The following is a 14,171-nucleotide window of genomic DNA, read 5'->3' on the forward strand; positions in this document are numbered from 1 at the left end:
ATTAAGTTAAATGAGGTCACTAGAGCAGATCCTAATCCAATCTGACTGGCGGTGTCCTTATAAGAAGAGGAAGTTTGGATCCAATTACAGAGGGAAAGATCAGGTGAAGACACAGGGAGAAGATGGCCACCTTCAAGCCCAGGAAAGAGATCTCAGGTTAAAACCCACCCTGCTAACACCTTGATCTCAGACTTTAAGACTGCAGGACTGCAAAAAAAGTAACTTCTGGGGCACCTGGGTGGCTTCGTCAGTTGAGCGTCTGACTTCAGCTCAGGTCGTGATCTCAGGGTTCACGGGTTCAAGCCCCACGTTGGGCTCTGTGCTGACAACTCAGAGTCTGGAGCCTACTTGGGATTCCGTGTCTCCGTCTCCCTCTCTGCCCCTCCCCCACTCATGCTCATTCTATTTCTCTCAAAAATAAATAAACATTAAAAAAATTTTTTAATTAATTTCTGTGTCTAAGCCACCTAAGCTATGGCAACCCTAACAAACAAATATAGTTTCCCCTTTTGTCTTATTATTAGTCCTTTTTGTTAAAAAGTGACACATATTCAGTGGACCAGAAGTTCCACAAGGGCGCACCCTGTCTGCTTTATTCACTACCAAATCCATGGTGCCCACCGTAGTGCCCAATATGCAGCAGATGCCCAAAAAGTATTTGTTGACTGATTACAGACAAATTTAAAATGACAAGCAAGTATTAATAAAAAATACAAATAATAGGGAATCCATTAATTGAAAACCATTATTTTCACAGCGTATCATTTCTCTCCACCATCAAGTATTTCTCAAAAATATGTTCTGCATCTCTTGGAGATAGCGACTGAAACTTAATTTTTAACTACTTCTTAATTACTACTTTCTAACTACTACTCATTTTTAACTACCGTTGGGTGTTTAAATTGCTTCCATTTTTGTCATAAATACCATGAAGGATATCCTCGTAAACATATGATTGTGTCCTGTCTCCTCAAAATAGATTTCTAGAAGTGAAGTGCTTAAATCAGGTGTATACACACCATTAAGGCTTTAACATACATGTCAAGTTTTTATTACATAGGGTTTTACCAGTTTATACTCCCCTATCAGTGTGTTGGGTTTCTAGCTTCCAATAATGATTATAATTTGAATATTAACTGGGCATTTACTATGTGTCAGATGACGCACTAAGCACTTTATAAGCATGATTTTACATAAATCTCCCAAACCCCCTTGGAGGTGGTTACTAATATTATCTGCATCTTACAGATGAGGAGAATAGTCTTAGAGAACACAAATGACATGCCCAAGTTCCCTGTGCTAGTAAGAGAAAGAGCCTAGAAGCATAAACCAGTCTGTCTGATTCTAGTAACTCCCCGGTACCCTTTGCCAACACAGGGTATTGTTGTTTCTTTTCTCTTTGCAAACCTGATAGATAAACATAGAGGGCTGTCATTTGAATTTCAGACTTATGAATTCGTTTGAGCCCATTTCTCCATGTTTCTTGGTCATTTGCTTAACATTGCCATGTTCTTCCCGAGTGAATTGTCTCTGTTCCTCGCTTGCTCTGCTACTGAGAGCAACACCATGATAATTAAGCCTGGGAGCTGCCATGAACTCGTTGGTTCTCAGGCAGACCCCCCCCCCCCCGAAACCTCATCTGGCGCAGATCTGGAACAGGTACTTCAGCTTATAGGCATTGCGGTCAAATTTTCGGGATGGTGTCCTCATCTCGGGAGCCACACGCGTTTGGAGATAACCCACCCGGCCACTGCTTTTATGAAGCCCTTTTCCTCTGCAACGTTGTCAAGTATTGCAACGGAATGGTGTCCTGATTCTTTTCGTACTGCATCGCTCTTGACCGGTCCCGACGCCTTTCCCTCCAATTGTGGAAAGAAAGAAAAAAGGAGGGAGAAAAGGCACAACCACCACTTCCTCGGGCTCACCTGTAGCTTCGTGTGATCGCCGCAGCAGGCAGCCCAGCCCTGAGCCCAGGGCACCCAGCAAGGACTCATCCATGGGGCTGGCGGTGGTGACAGGGAGGAGACAGAGGAGGATTGTTTTTATCCTGTGAACCAGTGTTCGCCGAGCAGAAACATTTACCTTGGAGATAGGTTCAGTGTGTGGGATGGATAATTATATGTCAAGGAGCTTAATTTAGGACAAGAGAAGGCACTAACGCAGAGTAGTCGCGCAAAGCTCCCCTGGGGCCCTGGGCTGTTGGGTCCCAGCGCTCCTTGCCGTGGGGCCGAGTCAAGGTTCGGTTCGTTAAGTGGAGATCACGTCTGCAAACCCACTCCTCGATGACACGGCAGCTTGAGTCTGAAGAGGAAGAGGTGCCAATATTCTCGGTTCCAAATTTAGAGTTAGGAGAGAGGGGCAACCCTTTAGCTCCACCCCCCCCCCCCACCCCCGAGAATTGCTTCGTGTGTTTGTTTTTGCCAATGTAAAGAGAAGGAGAAGACTTCTCTCCCCGAGCCCCAGTTCTCTGGCCTCCCCGGTGGATGCGTGCATTAAGACGTGTTGATCCTTTAATAATTAAGAGCAGTCTCCGGATTGTTGACCTCCTGCCTTATGCAGCTTATCAGCAGTCGCAGTCAGCAGCGTCTGTGGGAAAACCAAGCCGAAGGGAGGGAAACTGTTTAGGCAGCGGCATTATGCTGACGGTGACAGTTCCCCGGGCATGGCTCCTTCACCTGCTGAGGAGCTGCCATTCACGACAGCCAGGTGGCCGATAAAGCCCATGCCTGGGAGTTACTCTGTGCCCACGTCCCCCTCCGCCCCAGGGGTGGCCGGAGGAGTTGTGTCCTGCTTAGGACCTTCAGTTTAGATCATTCTGTTGCCACTATCAAATCATTCAAGTATCAGAGGTGACGCTGCTTTAAAGTCAGACTCCAAAGACGGTGTTATTAACATGCAGCTGGGAGCCAAAGAATGCGTCGTTAGTCTCTTTGAAAGGCCTTATAACACAAAGGAGCCAATTAGGGTGACCTTAAAGTAGTCAGAGAAAGCGGTTCCCACTCATCATTAGTGCCTCCAAGAGCGAACTTGCAAAAGAACCCGGCTGGCAGAAAGGCAGCGACTTCTCTTCCTCCCTTCGGCCTTGCGGGAAGGCGAGGGAAGGAACTGACTTCACCACACCCCAGCAAGACGCCCCGATGCTTCTGCACCTCTCAGCCAGGGCTCCGGGAGCCACACAGCTGCCCACGCACGCAAAGAAGGATCAGCTAAAGCCCTGCTCAGCCCCGCTCTTCTGTTGACCTGGATAAAGCCAGATAACCGTTTCATCTTCCCTGCCATCCCTAAGGGGATAAAGGGGGGCTGCTCAGTACCAGCTGAAGGCCGCATCTTTTATTGGGGTCTGCGACACAGGTGGACAGGGACACTATCCTCTTTTTTTTTTTCTCCAGACGCCAGATATGGCATAATTAGGATTCTAAAAAAAGATTAATCTAATAAATGGATCCCAAAGGCCGACTCACTCACATGCCTCCCCAAAGAAAGGGTTACTAGAGCCCAGACTGATACCAGTTTTACCCAGCAAACACTTTGTTGGAAAACATTACTTTTGATCTTTAAAAAAATGTCTGTTTCTTTTAAGTGAGAGAGAGCATGAGCGGGGGAGGGGCAGAGAGAGGAGAGAGAGAATTCTAAGCAGGCTCCTCACTGCCAGTGCAGGACCTACGAAGAGGCCTGATTTCATGAAGCATGAGATCGTGACCTGAGCCCAAATCAAGCATCAGACCCTCAACCCACGGAGCCACCCAGGCGCCCCAACATTACTTTTAAAACCACAGCCAGGGTTGTAGGTCATTTCATAAGCAAAAAAATACTTGATATTTTAAAACAAAATAAAACAGTTCTTCCGTCAGAAGAGAGAAGTACTACAGGTTCAGATACATTGTTCTATAATGACCTGGAAATTATAAATCTAGTTGAGTTTAACGAGGATACTCTTTATCCAGAATTACATCAAGTATGAATACTGAGACTAAATTCTAATTACCAGGAAAAGCTAATGACTCACCAAACAAATAAAGCTCATCGAAATCATTAGTAAAACTTGCTGATCAATCACTCAAATCCTATTTGGCCATCCAGAAACCCAAGAGTGTGAAGAGGCGGGGGTGGGGGATGGGACATGAAACAAAAGGATACTTCTGAGAATCCCAAAGAGTGACAGAAGGATGACAACGTCCATGGATATCTGCAAAAATGAAATTAGAGATGCCATCGGCCGCTAACATGCTAGTTTCTAAAACACCATGAACAAGGCCAGCCACTTCCTGATGGTTCTTCAAGGTGTTTCTAGCAAAGTTTATCTATTTATAGCTTCTGATTGCCACTACCCCCATTCAAGTGGCTAAGGCAGGGAAATATGACCTCAAATAGTTTTGCACTATTTCCTTTCCTCGGAGGAAATGGGTTTCAGTCTTCAAAATCAGCTCCTCGGCTAGACTTTCCTATTGACCCTTCCACAGTCAACTTGAGATGCCCCCCTGCCCCCAGAGGGAGGTGTCTCCAGGCAGGATGCACTGACTTGCACTTCTCAGCACTTGAACTTAACCCCCTCTTTGGTGGTTGTTTATTTTAAAAGTGAAACGCTCTGAAAAGAGCACCTATGATACAGACATTCAAAAGGAGTAAACACTGAGAAGCAAGGCACAAAGGAGGAGCAAAAGAAGCAGAAAACGCTGGAATAAAGATAGGAGAAAACAGTAGCTATATATGAAAATTCACCATGAGTGAAGAAAGCATCTGGACAGCTGCCAGACCCGAACAGGTAAAGAGACTTACTGAAAAAGAAAACAAAAAAAAATTAATCAGCAGGGAGATGACAGAAATGGAAAGCTCAGAAGTTCATTAAGGAAGCTTACTTTTATCTTTTTTCTAGAGATAACGAATATATATTTTTAAACATACGAATATACCCCACTGGGGTGGGCATCAGAGGCGTCGTGGGCAGTCAGAAATATCACCGTGGCCCAAGGGTACTGAAGCCAGCCCCACTGCAGTATCCGTGCAGTCCACACGGGGGAGCCAGAGCTCCCATCCCTGTTCAGGTGTAACAAGGAGCCTCCCTGTTCTGGAGAGGCCCAACAGGAATCCGAGCTGTTACCTCCAGCTTAGTAGTAATATGGTAGTGCTCCCTTTCTCCTTCCAGAGAACGCTCAGAACCGCCAATTAAAACCAGATTTAAGGGGTGCCTGGGTGGCGCAGTCGGTTAAGCGTCCGACTTCAGCCAGGTCACGATCTCGCGGTCCGTGAGTTCGAGCCCCGCGTCGGGCTCTGGGCTGACGGCTCGGAGCCTGGAGCCTGTTTCCGATTCTGTGTCTCCCTCTCTCTCTGCCCCTCCCCCGTTCATGCTCTGTCTCTCTCTGTCCCAAAAATAAATAAACGTTGAAAAAAAATTAAAAATAAATAAATAAATAAAAAATAAATAAATAAAACCAGATTTAAGTAAGATCCGGAGACTTCTTTACACTATATGAAAGTGTCCACGTTTCAATAAAAAAAAAAAAAAAAAACCACCCATCATACCAAGAACCAAGATCGCAAACCAAGTGCAAAGAGACAATCAAAGATAGCCACCACCAAGTGACAGAGACGTTGGAATTATTTAACAAATATTTTGAAGAAACCATGATAAAAATGCTTCAAGAAGCAACAATGAAAACACCGAAATGAAAAAACAAAAAAGTCTAACGAGAAAAATAGAAAGTCTCAGAAAAGAATTAGAAGACAATAAAGAAGAGCCAAATGGAAATTTTAGAACTGAAATTTATACAATAATTAAATAGTTAGCCCAGTGGATGGACTCAACAACAGAACAGAGAGGACAGAGGAAAGAATTAGTGAACTGAAAGATGGAACAGTAGAAATTATCCAATCTGAACAACAGAGAAAAAAAATGAAGAGAGACTCAGACCTGTAGGGCTATAAGAAATATCCAAGATTTGGGGCGCCTGGGTGGCTCAGTCAGTTAAGTGACTGACTTCGGCTCAGGTCATGATCTCACGGTCCATGAGTTCAAGCCCCACATCGGGCTCTGTATTGACGGCTCAGAGCCTGAAGCCTGCTTCGGATTCTGTGTTTCCCTCTCTCTCTGACCCTCCCCCATTCATGCTCTGTCTCTCTCTGTCTCAAAACTAAATAAACGTTTAAAAAAATTTAAAGAAATATCCAAGATTCATATCATTGAATCTCAGAAGGAAATGAGAAAGTTTGGGCTAAAAATGTCCTTGCAGAAATAATGGCTGAAAACTGCCCAAATCTGCCAGGAAACATAAAGCTACAAATTCAAGAAGCTGAGTCAACCTCAAAAGAGATAAACTTAAAGAAATTCGTGCCAAGACATTTCATAATTACACTTCCAAAAACTAAGGCAAAGAAAAATCTTGCAAAGAGCCAAAGAAAAATAGCATATTCTTTGCCTATAAAGAAAAAAACCTACTTGAACGACAGCAAGTTTCTTATCAGACCCCATGGAACTCTGAAGGAAGTGACACAATTTTCAGGTAGTGGGAGAAGAGATTGACAACCTCAAATCTAACACCCAGCAAAAATATCCCTGAAGCATAAGAGGAAATCAAGACATTCTCAGATTAAAGAAAACAAAAAGAATTTGTCACTAGCTGAACTACCCTCGAAGGATGGAGAGAAAAAAATTCTCTAAATAAGAAAGAAATGATAAAAGAAGGAAATCTGGAACATCAGTAAAGAAAAAAGGAACAAAGTAAGCAAACATATAACGTAATGCAATGTTTTTCTTATCTCCTTGAGTTTCCAAATTGTTTTATGATTTTAGCAAAAATCATAACACTGTCTGATATGGTTCTAAATGTTTGTAGAAAAACATTTAAGACATTTATAGTCTATGCTCATTGTTTACAGATTCTATATTTGCCAATTCATCAGCTCATTAAAATGTATTTGTAACTCTCAAATTAATACTCGTGCCATTTTTACAAGTGCAGACTGGCAAAAAATTTGAGTCACTGACATACATGTTCTATGATGAGGCCAAATAAGGTGACATTCTGTCCTCTTAATTCTCATACTGTAAACAAATGCTCTTTGTCTACCTAGTGTGACATATTTTTTTGTGCTTTTTATTTATCAATTTGCTGTCTAAAATGGCCTCCAAGTGTAATGCTGAAGTTTTGTCTCACGTTCTAAAGTGCAAGAAGGTTGTGATGTGCTTTATGGAGAAAATACATGTGTTGGATAAGCTTCATTTAGGCATAAATTATAGTGCTGTCAGCCATGAGTTCAATGTTGCTGAATCAACAATATATATTAAATAAGGTATCTTTAAACAGAAACATGCATAAAACAGGTTATGTATTGATGAAAATGAAACCTGAGGCTCAAAGGAATTTAACTCTGTATTTCCCTTGGGAGCAGTAATTTAGTATTTGCTAATTCAGTGTTCACAGAGACCTTATAGAATGTAACTACCGTGATTAATGAAAATGAACCGTACATTTTAAGCAAGGTAAGGTGAAGGAACGTAAAGAGAGGTGGAGTTTCTGTACTTCACTTGGACTGGTGAGACAATGACATCTCATTATTAAATGCAATACTTAAAGAAACAAGCAAACACATGACCTAAGAGGATATACTCAAAAACACTAAACAGAAAAATCAAAATGAAAAAATTTTCAAGTAACCCACATAGGGAAAAATTGAGAAATCAAAAACAGAGAGCAAATGAAAAACAAAAAAATAAAATAGTGGTAATAATCCCCAACATAGAAATCACTATATTAAATGTAAATGATCTTTTAAAAGCAATTAAAAGACAGAGATTGGCAGAGTGAATTAACATTTGCTGGCTATATGAAACTCACTTCAAATATAACAGTATAGGTAAGTTGAAAGTAAAAAGATGGAAAAAATATGTCACATACACATTAATATCAAAGTAGATTTAACAACAAAAAAAATTACCAAAGACAGAGAGGAACATTATATAATGATAAAAGGGTCGTTCCACCAAAAGGACACAGTGATCCTAAATATGCATGCATCAAACAACAAAGCTGCAAAATGTGAAGCAAAAACGGACAAATCTGAATGGAGAAAGATAAATTCAATTTATAGTAAGAAATGTCAACACCTCACTCTCAACAATCATTAGAACAACTACACAGAAAATCAGCAAGGATATTGGAGAACTTAACAACACCATCAACCAACAGGATCTAATAGCATTTATAGAACATTCCATTCAACACAGCCAAATGTACATTCTTTTCAAGCGCCTATGAAAGATATGAAAATAGACCAAATTCTGGGTCATAAAACAAGCCTCAAAAAACTTAAAAGAATTGAAGTTTTGTAGTGTTTTCTCCAACCACAATGAAGTTAAACTAAAAATCAATAGCAGAAAGATAATAGAAAAATCTCTAACACTTCAAAACTGAGCAATGCATTTCTAAGTAATCTATGGGTCAAAAAGAAAGTTTCAAGGTACATTTAAAAATACATTGCACTAAATAAAAATGACAATGCAATGTATCAAAATTTGTAGGACATAGCTAAAGCAATGTGAAGGGGAAAACTTAGGGGTGCCTGGGTGGCTCAGTCAGGTAAGTGGACGGCTCTTGTTTCGGCTCAGGTCAACATCTCATGGTTTGTGTGTTCGAGCCCCAGGTTGGGCTATGCACTGACAGTGCAGAGCCTGCTTGGGATTCTCTCTCTGCCCCTCCCTTGTTCTCTCTCTCTCTCTCTCTGAAAATATAAATAAACTAAAACTATGAAGGAAGAAATCTATAGTACTAAACACAGAGATCAGAAAAAAAGAAGTCTCAAATTAATGATCTAAGCTTCCAACTCAAAAACATAGACAAAGAAAAGCAAAATAAATAAAATAGATTTATAAAATAAATATATTTATATATATATTTATATATATTTTATAAAATAAAAAGCAAAATAAATCCAAAACAAGCAGAAGGAAAAGAATATAAGGATAGCAGAAATCAATGAATTGAAAACAGAGAGAGAAAGAGAGAGGGGAGTAAAACAAAAACCCATTGAAAAATATCGACAAACTTGTAGCAAAACTGAAAAAAAAAAAAAAGACACAAAATACCAATATATGTAGGAATGGAACATGGAACATCACTACAGAGCCTGTGGACAGCAAAGTAGCACCAGGTGGATGCCATCAACTCTACCCACATACATCTGACAGCTTAGATGACCTGAATCCCTTCCTTGAAAAACACAAACTATCAGAACTCATCCAACAAGATATAGATCATTTGGACAGCCCTCTAACAATGAAAGAAATTGAATTCGCAATTTTAAATCTCCAAAAAGGAAATTCCCAGGCCTAGGCACCTCACTGAAGTATTCTACCAAACTTTTAAAGAAGAATTAACACCAATTGTACACAATCTCTTTCAGATAATAGAAAAGGGGAGAACACTTCCCAACTGATTTATGAAGGTAGTAGTACCTTACTGCCATAATCAAAGACAGTACGAATAAAGATACAGAATACAGTACATTAATATAGATGCAAAATATTAGTAAATAGCAATATATAAAAAGAATTAGACACCAGAAACAAGTGGGGCTTATTCTAGAAAGGTAGGGCTGGTTCAACATTTTAAAATAAGTCTATTAGCAGGCTAAAGAAAAAGTTACATGATTATATCAACTGGTGAAAAAGACATTGATAAAATTTAAGACATGTTCATAGTAAAAGCCCTCAGAAAACTAGGAATAGAGGGAAACTTCTTCTACTTGATAAAGTGCACCTAAAAATAATCCAGAGCTAGCCTGTACTTAATGGTAAAAGACTGACTGTTTTCCTAAAATTGGGAAAAAGGGAAGGATATTCAGTCTCACGAGTCTTACTCAACATAATGCTGGAAGTTCTAACCAGGGTATTCAAGAAAAATGAAGAAAAAAAAAAAGATTACAGACAAGAAAGGAAGAAATAAAACTGCCCATATTTGCAGACGACATGATTTTTACATATAAATGTCAAAAAAAATCTACAAGAGACTCCCAGAGCTAATCAGGATACAAGATAAACACATAGAAATTCATTTTAAAAAACCAACAAATCTAATTTATAGAAAAAGAGATCAGACTTACGGTTTAGCAGAGGCAGCAAGTGGCAAGAGGGGAAATCAGAGGAAGGTGATGAAAAAGTACAAACGGCCAGTTATAAGATGAGTAAGCAGTAAGTATGTAATTACAACATGAAGACTACAGCTAACACTGCTGTAGGATATATAAGAAAGTTATTAAGAAGGTATATCATACGAGTTCTCATCCCAAGAAGAAATGTTTTCCTTTTTTCTTTCTTTCTTTTTTTTTAATTGCATCTATAGAAGATGGACATTAGCAGAACCTATTATGTAGTCATTTCACAACGTATGTAAATTGAACCATCATGCCACACACCTTAACCTTAAGACAGTGATGTATCTCAATTATTTCTCAATAGAGGTGGGAAAACATCAGGTGTATTTGTACATACCAGCAATGAACACATAGATACCCAATACAAAAATGCGATATCGTTTACAACCTCTCAAAAAATTCAACATTGAGTGTAAATCGAACGAAACATGTGTGGGACTTGTACGATAACAACTACATAACCCTGATGAAAGAAATCAGAGATCTTCCGTGTTCATGAATTGAAAGGCTCAACAGAGTAAAGGTGTCAATTCTCCCCAAATTGATGTAATATAATTTCTATCCAAATCCCAGCAAGATTTTTTTGCAAACATTACACAAGATTATACAAAAAGCTATCTGTAAAGGCAAAGGAACTAGAATAGCTAACATCATTTTGAAAAAGAAGAAGAAAGTAAGAGGGATCCATCTCCCTGATTTCAGGACATACTGTACAGATACTGTATTCAAAACAGGATGGTGCTGGTGAAGGAATATATACATAGATCAATGTAACGGAGTAGCGAACCCAGAAATAGACCCACACAAATATGCCCAACTGATTTCTGACAAAGGTGCAAAAGCGATTCAATGGAGAAAAGATAGCCTTGAAACCAATGGTGCTGGGGCATTAGACATCCACAGGCAAAAAAATAAACTTCAATCTGTCTCACACTTTACCGAAAAATTAACTGAAAGTGTACCACAAAATTAAAAGTAAAATGTAGTACTGTGAAATTTTTAGAAAAATAAGTAGGAAAAAATCTTCAGGATCTAGGCAAAGATTTCTTAGATGTGACACCAAAAGCATAACCCACAAGGTAAAAATTGATAAATGAGCCTTCATAAAATTTAAAAACTTCTGCTCAATGAAAGACTCTGCTAAGAAAATAAAAAGACAAGCTACAGGCCAGGAAAAAAAAAATATTTGCGAATAACATGTGACAAGGGACTAATATCTAGACTATATTAAGTACTCTCAAAACTCAACAGTTAAAAAAAAATTAAAAATCCAATTAAATCATGAGCGAAAGACATAAAGAGACACTTCACCAAAGAAGATATAAAAATGGCAAATAAGCATATAAAAAGATGTTCAACATCATTAGCCATTAGGGAAACGCAAATTAAAACCATAATGAGATAGCCCTACACACATATCAAAATGGCCAAAATAAAAAATAATGACAACACCAATGCTGCCACAAAAGCGAAGAAATTGGATCATTCACACATTGTTAGTGGGAACGTAATATGGCCCAGCCGTTTTGGACAATGGTTTGGTACTTTCTTTAAAACAAAACAAAACAAAACAAAACAAAACAAAACAAAACAATCCTAAACGTGTAACTACCATACCGGCCAGCAATCAATATTCCTGGTTATTTATCCCAGAGAAATAAAGACGTAGGTTCACAGCAAAGCCTACACAGAAATATTTACAGTTGATTTATGTCTAGTAGCCCGAAATTAGAAATGGATGGATGGTGAAACAAATCGCAATACGTCCATACCAGAGCACTAAAAAGGAATGAGCTACACAGCAACCTGGATGAATCTCTGGAGACTTATGTTGAGTGAAAAAAGCCAATCCCCAAAGGTGACAGACTATATGATTCCATGTATATAACCATCTTGAAATGGACAAAATTACAGAACCGGAGAGCAGATTAGTTGCCAGGGATTAAGAAGGGGGTGGGGCGCCTGGGTGGCTCAGTCAGTTTAGCGACCCACTTCGGCTCAGGTCGTGATCTCACAGCTTGTGAGTTCTAGCCTTTCTAGTCCTTCGTTCGGGCTCTGCCTGACAGCTCAGAGCTTGGAGCCTGCTTCCGATTCTGTGTCTCCCTCTCTCTCTCTGCCCCTCCACTGCTCATGCTCTGTCTCTGTCTCTCAAAAATAAATAAACATTAAAAAAAATTTTTTTAAGAGGGTGAACTGGGGAGAAACTGGGGGTGGCTATTTTTATAGCAATATGAAGGACCTTGTTGGGGATGGAAATGTTCTGCATCTTGACTGTATCAACGTCAATACCCTGTTGTGATACTGTAGTGTAGTTTTAATTTTTTTAATGTTTTTATTTTTTTTAAGAATGGGGAAGGGGCAGAGAGAGAGAGAGAGAGAGAGACAGACTCTGAAGCAGGCTTCAGGCTCTGAGCTGTCAGCCCAGAGCCTGACACGGGGCTCAAACCATGAACAGTGGGATCATGACCTGAGCCAAAGTCAGATGCTCAATGGACTGAGCCACCCAGGCGCCCCTGCATTGTGGTTTTACAAAAATGTTACCACTGGGGGGAAACTGCATAAAGAGTACATGGATCTCTCTGTATCATTTGTTAAAAACTGCATGCGAATATACCATTACCTCAAGACAAAAGTTTCGATTACAAAAAATATCTGAATACAGTGTCCTCCATAGGAAAAAAAGGGGGAAAGAACCAACACAATGCATTTCACCAAAAGAAACACTGAAATGAATTTTTCTGTAATAGAAAACCATTCCAGTATTCCGGAACAAATTTTAGAGATTGTTCAGGGCAACAAAATTTTCATTCGCCCAAAAGCTTTCAGTGGTCCCCTGCAGCACATATCTTGTGTAACTCCATTTCCAGTCTTGCCATATAGTGGGCGTGTTCAACATTTGTTTGCCTCTATTAGCGACTTGATTTTCCCGCTGTAACTTGAACTTCAGACTAGAGCACTTCGTAAGCATGATGATCCCCGATTCTTTCTTGCTCAGGTGATACTAGAGAGATGGCGGATTTCTTGGTCACTCTGAACACCATCAGAGTGGATGCCAGGATTTCAATAAAAACAGCGAAGCAGAGACAGCCGTAAAGTTCACATGCGAGGTGAGCCTGCTCAGACATACTGGAGGTGATGTGCAGGAAGATAGAAAGGAAGGGGTAGGGAGACCCAAATCTGGGCAGAAAACAGAAAAGACTTCACAGGAGGGTAGTTTACCTGAAGCAACAAATGAACACAGAATTACGAAATCCAGACCTAGGTTAAAAAACAACAACAAAACACCAGATACTGTTCAATGCCTCCTCGTTTCACTTTGAATATCCCCTTTACCTCCACTGACTTACTTATTCATTCAACAGGCATTTATTGAATGCCTCCTAGACACAAGGACGGCACTCGGAGGGAAAGTGAGAGATATGAAAGGGAAGCTCCTTTCCCTTGAAGATTTTATAGCCTAGTGGGGATGACAGAAATATGAAAACAGTAATGTCAGAACGAGGCATAATTGACCCAAATACCAGCTGAAACTCAAACAGTGTTCTGGCAGCTTGGGGTAATAAATAACCCCTCACCAGCACTTGCTGAGCCCCTGTACCCCACCCACCTTTTCCCAAGGGTTCTGCCTCACCTACTCTGACTTGTTCTTCCCCCAAACTACTTACCCCAGGATTGTACTTTCTGCCAGGGTTAATCAGATGAATCACTGCCGATTAAGGTATTAATGCCTGAGTCTGGCTTCATCTGTGATTCTCGCAGATGACTTAAATCATGGAAAATAGGTGGGTGAAAGCTTCAATCACCTCGTTGCATCCCAAGAGGAAAGAAACAGAGCAGGGTGTTTGAGAATTGGAGGGCTTCTCGCCAGCCCTGAAACTGCACCCTCGAGGGCTCTGTCCCCAAAGTGGCCAGTCAGATGATAAGAATGACCTCACCTCTGAGAGGAAAACTCTGGGTAAAGGCCAATTTGCTAGAACAGACTTTGAATATAATGCTGTTATTGCACAAATATTATTAAATCAACT

The 14,171-nt window shown here is 40.2% G+C and overlaps 1 long non-coding RNA gene across 1 annotated transcript in view; it reads right to left on the reverse strand.

Moving 5' to 3' along the window:
- Positions 1-566: 566 nt before the first annotated feature.
- LOC147579469 (uncharacterized) overlaps positions 567-14,171 on the reverse strand; it is a 53,908-nt gene continuing 40,303 nt past the window's right edge. The window contains exon 5 of the long non-coding RNA XR_015253985.1: positions 567-2,586. This is a non-coding gene — a long non-coding RNA (uncharacterized LOC147579469). The remainder of the gene's footprint in view (positions 2,587-14,171) is intronic.

This window comes from Puma concolor, chromosome B4 (assembly GCF_028749965.1).
Source record: "Puma concolor isolate L17-30 chromosome B4, mPumCon1.1.hap2, whole genome shotgun sequence".
NCBI lineage: Eukaryota > Metazoa > Chordata > Mammalia > Carnivora > Felidae > Puma > Puma concolor.